Source organism: Biomphalaria glabrata, chromosome 16 (assembly GCF_947242115.1).
Source record: "Biomphalaria glabrata chromosome 16, xgBioGlab47.1, whole genome shotgun sequence".
Lineage (NCBI taxonomy): Eukaryota > Metazoa > Mollusca > Gastropoda > Planorbidae > Biomphalaria > Biomphalaria glabrata.
The window spans coordinates 10,251,619-10,263,833 of record NC_074726.1 but is presented as its reverse complement, the minus strand read 5'-3'; positions in this window follow the sequence as shown (position 1 = coordinate 10,263,833).

The following is a 12,215-nucleotide window of genomic DNA, read 5'->3' as shown; positions in this document are numbered from 1 at the left end:
CGCTAATCTCTACACACCGTCATTATTTAAACACACACACCTATATATATATATATATATATATATATATATATATATATATATATATATATATATATATATATATATATATATATATATATATATATGTGTGTGAGTGTGTGTGTGTGTGTCCAAGCAAATTTTTTTTTCGGTAGTTTAAAATTTGCCCAACCTACTTGAAACTGAGATCTGTCTTAGAAAATCTAGTAACCGCTGGTTCAGGAGGCAGTGAAGTAGAGAAACAAAAATGGTTCACTACCAAATGTCATTAACTTCATTCTCAAAATCTTGATGTTATGATAAGCGGTCATTAATGATCAAGGCGCAGTGTGACTGACCGAGTAATCCGTTGAGCGCCATATGGAGATGTATGTATTTGTTTCAAATCCAATTAAGGTTCAGTGGTATATGTGTGTGTCCGTGTGTGCGCGCGCGTATGTGTCTGGAGAGTATATTCTAATCGACCCACAGAAAACAACAGCCTTATTGCTAATATTTCATATTAAATCCAAAATTTTAAGAACAAGTAATTGTGAAATGGAAAACATATCCTTTAAAATGTTTACTGTTAGATCGCAATGTGATTTATAAAACATGAGATGTGGGGAGAGTGAAATGAAAAGAAGTGAGGATGTCGCAATAATAAAATTACTGAAGCAGCTTGACAAAACACAAGTATTCTTACTGTTGATAAAGTGGTCATGCTGACCTACATGTGATGAAGCACAGTTGTAAAATGTTTTTGTAAAATGTTTTACATGTTTTCGGATGTTCCTTCAGAGTTGAAGATAGTTACTTCCTAGTCCAAATCTCCCGCAGGACGACGGGGGATGGGCGCGGTCAGGGTTTGAACCCAGGACCATCGATAAATCTGAACGACAGTACAGCGCGCAAACCGCACGACCAGGCACACATGAAAACGTGGTTTAGATATTGCTGCTGTTATTTTTCTGTTACAAAAAAAAAGATTTATGAAGCTAGCGTAAGAATTTTAAAAAAATAGTAAAATTTCCCCTTTGTTATGTACTAGTTTAGAGAGTATGTTAGTTTCGGTTGACTAATATATTGTGTATTGTTGTTAGCGACGGTAAAAGTAGTGACGTAGTAAGACGGACTAATGACGTGGCAGGATAGGCGAACAAGGAGAACAATATGACGATAGAGTAGAAGAAGGTTGTTTAGTATTATAGATTACTATAGATAGATAAATAGTGACGGTTTAGAGGACTAGACAGACTTCGCAGTTATAAATAAATGTATCATTTTCTAGTAATGAAAAGTCTTTTATTCAAGTGTATATTATTAACTGTAATGGTCTATGGCTAATGTGGAGTAATTAAGAAATAGCTTTGATGTTGAACAAGGTATTAGGCCACAACACCTTTCAGACCTAGCTAACCTGAAATCTAAATCATTGCGAAGACTTTGAGTCCGTCTATAACCTTACTTCTAGCAACCAGTTTACGGGCGATCATTACGATTTAAATTTTAAAAATTTTTGAATCTCGGTGAAGATTTGGATTTTTATATTTTTGGAAATTTTTAGAGCGCCACTGAGTCGCCCAACTCTAATAGGTACATGACATTAACTGGAAAAAAAAAGTAAACGCGGTCGGTCTTTGTGCTGGCCACATGACACCCTGTTCGTTAACCATTGGCCAAAGAAATAGGATGACCTTAACATCATCTGCCCCAGAGATTGCAAAGTCTGAAAGGGGAACTTTTTTTTTTATTTCTCATAAATATATATTGGCTGAATAGAATCAATAAATGTAAATGTAGCGAACCTGAATGATTACAAGTAATTAAAAAGATTATGAATATATGTATACATGTATTTTACTCAATAACATGTAGATTTAGGATAACAGCTACAAGATAGCTGCATTTTATCTTATATATTACAGACGTTACTTCAAATAAGTAGGTAATTACATCTTACGCATTTCATGAGTCAATCTATGCATGTTAATCAATGACTTAAACTCTGCTAAGTCGTTGGTTTTCCTAGGCTGACTCAGGCAACCCACTCCGTTCTCTTATGGCACTAGGGACGAAAGAGCACTTGTACGAATTTGTTCTAGCGTTTGGAATAGGAAATGTGTCTCTATCTTTCTGTCAGTATTTCAATAGGTTTTGTTTTTCTATTTGTAAGTTAAGATTTAGTGTTTTATGTATTATAGCTACGTAACTATTTATTCTTCTGTCCTAAAGTGTCTCTAAGTCTAGTGATTTTAGTGATTTAACATGTAGCTCAACTCTTGGGCTTAGGTAGTTGTTATAAGAAACATGCGGAGGAAAAAGAAACCAAGTCGTCGGAAGTAGTTGTCATCGACAACAATAGAAGAAATATATACAAGTGTAGTGTATGCGAGTGTCAGTGTATAGGAATTATTTACTGTGTTATTTAGTAATTAAATTTACTTTATTTAGCAGGGTCAGCACTTTGGGGATAAGTTTCAACATACTCATTGGCGAAGGAAAAAAAATTGTTGTTTTCTACATCTACAGAAAAAATAATAAAACTTGTGGCATTGACAAATAGAGAGTTGAAGAAATGTTCAGAGTATTTTTAATTCTGACACGTGAAAGATTGTATTTATGGAGACCTTACATTAAGGGTGATTGTACCAGTTCATTTGGATCAGTAATTTAATTATATTTTTAATAAATCGAGATTCTAGACTAACAATAATAAATCATGGGATTGGGAAATATTTACATATATACATTTGAATTAAACTTTGATAACTGTATTTTATGACATAAAAATATTGGTGTTATTTTGATAATCAAGGGAGGTAATTCAATTAGCAATAGCTTATCAATTAAAACATTTTATTACATCCCTTTTCTATTTTTATAGAGTCAAACAACGCAAATGTTTGTATTGCTCTGGTTATTTATAATGTAATTAGAACTGTATTCATGATTCCTTCATAGAATTTGGTTGGAGAATCACATAAAGAGAAAATAGAAAGACAAACACAGTGCCTAAGTAACTTGCGATGAAGATGTAAAAAAAAAAGACTTTCTCATCGACCTCCTCCGAGCATTCAGCATAGGCAAAGCATCTGCACTAAATGAGTTCTTCAATTGGGGCGCTGCTAATGAGGGTCCTTCAAAAATGGTGGTGTTGCAATGCAAAATTTAAATAACTCCCAGTTATCTCCCTTCCTGCAGCATCCCCCCTTTTCGAGAGAGATAGATTTAAGGAAGCCCAAGGAACCAATTTCCCTTCTATGTTATTATTACACAAGATCTGTTATGCTCAAATAGTGTGTGCATTTGTGTATTTTTAGGGGGACGATGGTAATAGGCTAGCGATTGGTTGGTGGCTATGCAGTGTGGATGAAGCAAGATAAGCGCATTGTCATCATCTGTCTTGAGTAAGACAGACGACTCCAGATTGCCAGTGTGAAAAGACGTGTTTTTGTAGTGACTTATATTTTGTTCATAATAGCATTTTTTACTCTCAATTGAAAGAAGTAAAATGTGGTTTCCAACAATGAGGTCTTTTCATCTCCATTTGTCCTGGGTCTTAAATATCTCGACACTTTAAGGCGGTAACTGCATACAACTATATAAAAAAGTAAAGTTCCCCTTTCAGACCTTACGATATATATGGCAGATGATGTAAAGGTCATCTGTTTCTGTAGCCCACGGTTAACGAGAGTGTCGCGTGGCCAGCACAACGACCAACCGCCTTTACTTTTCCCTACTAATGACAGGTACCCTTTAGAGCTGGGAGGATTCAAAGGTGCCCTAAAGATCCCGAAGTTAAAAATCCCAGTCTTCACCAGGACTCGAACCCGGGACTAAGGATGATTGGGAAGCAAGTGTATTTACTTTTTAATCTAGCGACTCTACAGCGCAAAAGTGAAGAGCGAGAGGGTCAGTAGCTCAGAGAAGTTAACAATACTAGGGAAATCTGAGTACGTCACGGAGCATGGCAAGCTGGTCGATTGGTAAATGTTTTTTTTAAAAAAGGACCACGTCCAACCGCTTTTTCTTTCCCCAACAGATTAGCAGATTAGCATTACTTGTAGATTACTTCTAAGTTTGAGAAGATAATTGCTTTTAAGCAAACTTTACGTCACAGCCAATTCATCTAGCGTCAAAAGCGACTTCAAAGCTACATAGAAACATCCGACGAAGGCGTCATTAGAGAGCTTCTGACGGACTGACAACAGTGACGACGCGTGTAATGGGGGCGGGTGTCCAATAGATACAATCGTTTCCTAATCCTCGTTGAACTATTCAGAACTATTTTTAAAAAAATGTTTCGATAAAATAAATAATATTTGCGTATGAAACTAAAGAGCCGCAGCTTCACATCCAAAAGAGCCGCATGTGGCTCGCGAGCCGCAGGTTGCCGACCCCGGCTCTAGACAACGATATATTGCATATTACAGATGGTATGTCAAAGACTGCTTCCTACGTTCATCTGAAGAGCTGTTTCGTGATTTCGAAAACAAACCAGAAATCTTGATTAAAAAAATCAAAGCTTTGCAACAATCTACGAAAACACTTCAAGATCGAATATTTAAACTGTCTTCAAATGTCACATATTTACAGGTGGAAGATATTCAACTTTCGTCTGTCCTGTCACTTGCTAATCTCTTGCGACATAAAGTTGATAAAGACACGGCACAAGTTGCTCATTATGTTAGATATATGTCTTCCCAAGGTCCAAATGAAAAACTTCAAGGATTGCAACCGCTCTCGGAACAAACTAGAGGGAAAGATATAGTGCATGCCGCGTTAAATTACATTAGAAAAAATTAGATCGATTTAAATAAAATCGTTTCAATAACAATTGAAGGATCCAGAAATATGACAGGAAAAAAATAAAAAAGCAACAACGATTTTTCGAAGCAAAATAAACCATGAAATTCTTACGTTTCAATGTATAATACACACAAGAAGCACTTTGTGCCAAAACGATTCGGATTGAAATAGTTGCGGAAATGAAATAGGTAATCAAGATTGTTAATAGCATCTTGTCAAAAGCACACTACCATCTTCAATTTAAAGAATTGTTAAACGAAATGGAGACTCAGTATTCCGAGCTCCTTCTTATCAATAAAGTGCAATGGCTTTCCAAAGGTAAGGTGTTGAAACGTTTTGCTTTGTGCTTGAACGAAATAATGATAAAGGCATTAATCTCCCTGTATTAGAGCACGTCAAATATTTGCAAACATTTTTATTTATGGTTGATATAACAGAGAAATTAAATGAGCTGAATCTAAAACTGCAAGGAAAGGGAAACCCATCCTATGTTTTGGTAGAAGAGTTGGTTTGTTTTGAAGAAAAGTTAATTATTTTTGCAGAAGTTATTCAGAGCTGTAAGTTACTTCATTTTGAATATCGCGATAAAATCAGAGCAACTTTTGACACGAATTACTTCAGCACATTTATAAAACCAATGATGAATTTCTTGATAGATTTGAGCAGTTCAAAACCAACAAAAAAATTCTAGCATTCCTAGTAAATTCCCTTAACATAAATAGTAAAGAAATCCACATTGATCCATTTGGAATTGATACTGAATCTCTAAAAATGCAATTGGTCGATTTAAAAAGTAAAGCTTTATGGGTTGGAAAATTTACAGAGTTGAAAATCAAGTTGGGAGAGTTGGAATTCCAGAAATGTATGTACGTAACGCAACAAAAATGGACAGCTTTAAAAGAAATGCCACGAGTTGATTCGGCGCATGGAATACTCTTCCAGATTGCTACCGAGAGGGAAGTAAGAAGCCAACTAACAAATGAAAATTTAGAGTCGTGTTTGAAACTAAAAACAAGTTATGAGCCAAAGGTATCTAAACTTTCTAAAACCATGAGAAGCCAACGGTCCCATTAAATATATTTGCTCAATGGTTTGTTATTGAAGTACAAGTTAGTGTTGTACGCAAATGTTTAACTTCTTTAGTTGTTAACGAAATAAATAAAACAATTATCTAATAATGCCATATAAATATATATTATTTAATTTGTTGTGAAAAACACTACTTAGGTTTTTTATAAATAAACCGATTCTTTTTTTTTATTCATTCAAAAAATGTGCGAGTAAAAACTTTTGGTTCTTTAAAACTTTGAAATTTAGTAAATTGTAGTTTTTGGCTCTTTCGACTCATAAGGTTGCCGACCCCTGGTCTATGAGTATGACAGCAAAGCTTGTGCTCAATGTTAGTGTTGAAGAACAGTAGGATTTGTTATTTGTTCACTGTTGTTGTTTTTTTTTATATATATTTCTATTTTTTATTTGTGGCCACCAAAGTCACTTCGCCTTGGGCCACGAATTATCTAAGGTCGGCCCTGGTGTGTGCTCTGATAGTCATACATGTGCGCATAGTTTCTAAGCATGTTTTTTATAGAAAATAAAATATTTTCAATTATCTCCCCTTATGTAAGAAATGGTATCTCGAGCCTGTGTTGTTGTTGTTTTTGTATATATTCTTTTTTTTTAATTCATTGGCAACTAATTTAAATAATAATTGGTCAATATTGCGATTGATTCATGTTTTCTTAGGAGCAATGAATAATTGTGCAATGTTTCATCTTGATCCGAGAACGAGAAGTGAGAGAAACGTGTACAAAATTAGCGCAGACTTACATACCAAGTAGATATTAGCTTTGTAAAAATAAGATTTGTCACTGCCCACGCGACTCATTAGCTAAACTATACAAAACCATAAAATACACAATTGCTCTTTCTAAAAATAAACTGAAGCCCTTTCTGATTATATTATTTGTTTTGTAAACAACAACACGTGACCAAGGAAAGACGCTCCGGGATTAGAGAACTACTTCTTCCAGATCAAGTGGAGTCTTGGCGCCCCAAGCTGGGATTCCTGCAGCCCCTTCCATTGAAAGTGATATAGTTGGTGTTATTACGTCAACAACTTAAGTCGGTCTACAAATCTAGGGGAGGAAATGGACCAGGGCAATTGAATTGTAAAGACCGGCCTCGCTACGTATTGTGACTGGGGCAGATCTTCTATTAGCGAGTAAACACACGCCATTTCATGTACTTGCTATGTACATAAGCGCCGCCCTCTTTCTTCGACCCCTCGGTAAGTAGACTAAATATGCAGGGGCGTAGCCTAGCCGTCGTACTGTATAAGTTAATGTGTTACATTTTTTTTTGTAAAGAAAACATGTAAAACAGAATTCCTTTTAAGACAGGTCTGTCGAATAGTCCCTTAGAATTTCACCAAGTATTTTGAATAAGTCATGTATTTAATTTGTAACACATCTAAAGGTACAATAATATAATTCATTAGTTCGATTGGAAATATGTTTATTAATTGTTCATGGCTAGCGCAACTTTCGTGCTGATTGCATGCTCAGTGCGCTATGGTCCAATCACTTTTGTGGACTAGTTGATGGAAGGGTGTTGTTGACAGTAGTTGACTTGTAGCACCAAACTGCTGGTAGACAAACAAACTGCTGGTAGACAACCAAACTGCTGGTAGACAACTAAACTGCTGGTAGACAACTAAACTGCTGGTAGACAACCAAACTGCTGGTAGACAACCAAACTGCTGGTAGACAACTAAACTGCAGGTAGACAACTAAACTGCTGGTAGACAACTAAACTGCTGGTAGACAACCAAACTGCTGGTAGACAACTAAACTGCTGGGAGACAACTAAACTGCTGGTAGACAACCAAACTGCTGGTAGACAACCAAACTGTTGGTAGACAACTAAACCACTGTAGGGGTATTTACATGTTAACTTGAAATAACTTATGAACTAAGCTAAATAGAATTTGTATTATCACCTTTAGCTTCGCCTATCCCATAGTCTGTTGACCGTTTGGGCACCACACAAGATCTGTCAACCGTCTTTCTCCATTCCTCTTGTCCTTTGATTTGGGTAGAGTTTTATTCACTGACAAGTCTCTCCATTCTTTTATATTGTTTCCTCTTCTTCTGCCTGGTACCGTTTTATGAAGGAGGGTCTTTGCGAGCCCTAAGGACCTTGTGAGGTGGCCATAGACTTTACGTTTTTTGACAGTGGTTGCTAAGGCATGAGGTCCAATTATTGTGGTAATCCTTCTTTTAATCTCTTTATTCGTGATAATAATTTGCGCTTATCCTTTATACAATGATTATCCTTCCTTAGTTTAGTACATTATCTATATAAAATACAATGTATTTATAACGAATAACGATTAACTAATTGGCTAATTTCTTGATAGATTGATATGTTGCCATCGACAATGTATAAATGTTGAAAATTTAAATATGATCTGAAAGTGGGAGAAACAACGTGTACAGGTACAGGATTCCACCTAGACCGACATACGGAGGGAGTTAATAAAAGTTAATAAGTTAATAAAAGCTTTGCGAAAATATATATAATTATAGCTTTTATATAGCGCTAGTTTCATGCTTATAGCATACTCCGAGCGCTAGGGTCAAATCTCATTTGTGGATCAGTGTGTGGGCGGATGGGAAAGGGTATCTGGGAGAAGGCTTTTCATGCTGCCTTTAGGCGCTCAGTAAACACAACTCTGCTCGAGTCGGGTGTCAAACCTCGAGCCCCCTTCAAAACATGCGGATGAGGAGAAGAGTGTCATTAGGATGTGAGTGTCAATGTGAGGGTGTGATGGTCAATGTGAGAGTGTGAGTGTCAATGTGCGGGAGATAGGGAATATGTCAGGGAAAATAGCAGGAAGAAGTGTCCTATGTGTGTTATGCAGTATCGGGCTTGCGTAAGGAGTGTCGGCAGTTGAGTGACAGTTGTCAAGGATGGAGGAGGCTTGCAGGTCTGTGAGGAAGTGTCTCTAAGGGTGTATGAGTGTGTGTCGCAGGTTTGTGACGGTGTGTCGCGTGTCCGTAAGAAGGTTTGCAACTGTGTGAGGAGGGTCATGTATCTATGTCAGAGTGAGAGTTTCTCTGTTGCGTGAGGGAATTGTGCAAGGTTTGTGATTGAGTATCGCATAGGGAGTGTCGCAGGTGTGTCGAAGTGTTGCAGGAGTGTGAAGGGGTGTCACATATATGCAACGGAGCGTCGCCTGTGTATGAGACAGCGTTGTTGTTGCGAAGAATATGGCGCTATTGTGGAGAATGTCTGTAGAGATTGTTGGGTGTCGGGGGGATAAAATAGTTTGGGTGTTGTTGTTTTTTTGTTTTTTTTTGAGAAAAATATACAAATTTTTATCGATAATCTCTGTAGATGTGGTTAGAATCGGTTAGATGATTGTAGGGATGTGTGGCCTTGCTTGATCGTGGGTTGAAATCCTGAATATGCCTGAAAATACATAAGCACATAATATATGAGAAAGCAATGGTTGCTGCTAAATAAAAAAAACAAACATTTAAGATGATAGTGGAAATTCTCGTAGGGTAAGTTTATTGGGGGCGACATACATTAAATGACTTCACAAGTGGTTCTATAAGCCGAAAAAAATAGACTCTGTCTCAGCTAATCAATCGGATATCCTTGAACTTATTGACATTAGGAGTTGACATGGGGCTAGAGGGTCTACTGAAGGAAGCCAGTCTTTGTCAGTGATTCCCAAACTACGACCCGCGGGTCATATTCTGTCCGTGAGGCTGTCCTATCCAGCCCCATGAAACTCCTTAGGTCACGGTGCATAATGAAAACGTTTGGGTACCACTGGACTGAAATAACGTGAGGGGAATAGCTCAAGTGTAGCGCTGGGAATTTGGGGCTAATGGTCAGGTACGAGTCTCTCTCTCTCTCTTTCTCTCTTCCCTCACTCTCTCTTTCTTGCTCTTGCTTCTCTCTCTCTTTTCTTCTCTCATTCTTTCTTTCTTCTTTCTTCTCTCTCTCTCTTTCTTCTCTCTCTCTTTTTCTTCGCTCACTCTCCCTCTCTCTCTCTCTTTCTTCTCTAACTCTCTCTTTCTTCTCTCTCTCCAACTTGTTCTTTCTTCTTTCTGCTCTCTCTCTCTTTCTTCTCTCTCTCTCTCTTTCTTCTCTCTCTCTCTCTCTCTTTCTTCTCTCTCTCTCTTTCTTCTCTCTCTCTCTTTCTTCTCTCTCTCTTTCTTCTCTCTCTCTTTCTTTCTTCTCTCTCTCTTTCTCTCTCTTCTCTCTCTCTCTCTGTTTTTCGCTCTTTCCACTTTAAAAAGTCGCAGTTGCCCTTCTTTTGATCTTTTGTTCAGGGAGACGCTCTAGGAACGTCCAACCAGAGCTGGAGTTTACTTTAGGATAGGACGCAGTGGGAGAACGAGCCTCTGGAGGGGGGGGGGACGAATGGACGGGGGCGCTAAGGTCGAGAGAGAAAAAAAAGTGAACTGAAATGCCACATCTCTAGTAGAAATGGTCACCAGAGTAAAAAGAAATGAAAATGACCAAGATCAAATTACTGGTAGAATATTGTTAAGTTCAAAATAAGACTAAGACTGCTTTATTGATCCTTATGGAATGTTGTTGTTATTACAAAGACTCTTTTCTCATATACAGAATTGTAAGTAAAGTTACCCTTTGGAGCAGATGATATAAAGGTCTTATGTTTCTGCGGCCAATGTTAACAAGGGTGTCATGTGGCCAGCACAACGACGCCCCGCCTTTACTTTTTCCGAACTAATGTCAGGTACCCGATAGGGCTTTAACGAAATGTAGTTCAGTTTCTAAGCTGTATAAAACTATGCACTGTTATGTGTAACAAAGAACATTTGTTGATCAGAGTTTATCAACACTTCCTTTAGTTTGTGCACCGGATACACCTAAAAAAGCTATTTATAGTTTCTCCGCCATGCCCGAAAATCTCGAATAAAATCATTTTCAAACGTTAATTTGAAGTAAAAGTTAACTCATCCAACTGAAAATCGATGGAATTGTTGAAAAACAATGGAATAAAAAAAAATCCAATACGTAACTATGTTCACTCAAATTTTTTTAAAAAATTAATGTCTTTTTTTTTCTATGAGAATTGTAAGTAAAGTTTCCCTTTCAGACCTTGCGATCTATGGGGCAGATGATGTAAAAGTCATCTGTTTCTGTAATCAATGTTAACAAGGGTGTCATGTGGCCAGCACACCGACGAACCGACTTTACTTTTGCCGAACTAATGTCAGGTACCTAATAGAGCTGGATGGAATCAGAAGCGCCCTAGATGTCCCGAAATTAAAAATCCCAGTCTTCACCAGGGTTCGAACCAGGGACCCTCCGGTAAATGTAATTGTAAATGTAATTGTTAATGTAAAATGTAATTGTAAATGTAATTGTAAATGTAATTGTTAATGTAATTTTAAATGTAATCGAAGACTTCACAGGTGCATTCTTAGGTCTCAGCATTAATGAATCCTATCTCTACAAGCAACTTGTCTGATAGCCAAACATAATAAACGCCAATATGGTTATGCATTTATTTTTTTGGCTTGTTTTGTCTTTCGTCGTCAAGGGAACTGACCAATCCAGTGCATCGTCATGCCTCGGTGCAGAGCTGAAGGGCTCTGTTCAAACATTGGCACAGAACATATTGATGCCAGGCGGAGAACAGTTCGGTACTTTCTCTTCCCTCCACACTCTCCCAGTCTCAAAACGTTGTTCACTCCCCCTCCCTGCCACACACACACTCACATAGTTCATGAACATTTTATTTTAAAATAAAAATGAGCATATGAGTAGATACACTTCCTGGACATTTAAAATTTTTTACAAAGGCCAACCAAACAAGCAAAAAAAAAGTCGTATCTAATGGGAAGAACTCCGCACTTACAACTGTATCTCTCAATAATGTAGAAGTTAGTTCCCTTATTCTATATCAAACATAATAATAAATTACCATGGAGGTCCTCAGAACAGTGGACATCAGGTGGGAGAAGGCTTCGGACATTACCAATGACAGATCATTATGGAACGGTAAGTAAGCTAAGTAGGTAAGTAAGTAAGTAACTACGCCAATGAATAAATGTGCAAAAGTTTCCACTTGATCCGAGAATGTCTTGGGGAAAAAAATTAATGTGTACAAACTTTTCACCAAATAGAGAGAGTTGATATGTGCTTTGTGAAAAGAAATAGTGTATGAACAAATTCAATCTGCCATATTGAAATTGTAAACGACTTTCAGTTTCTAGTAATCGTGGCCAGATTAATGACCATTTACCCATTTCGCTTATTAAGATCACTACTGTTGAACATTATGTAACCCAGATACTTAAAAGCCACATTGTGACCATCGCCATGCTTTATCTCGAATTGAGAAGAATCGTTAG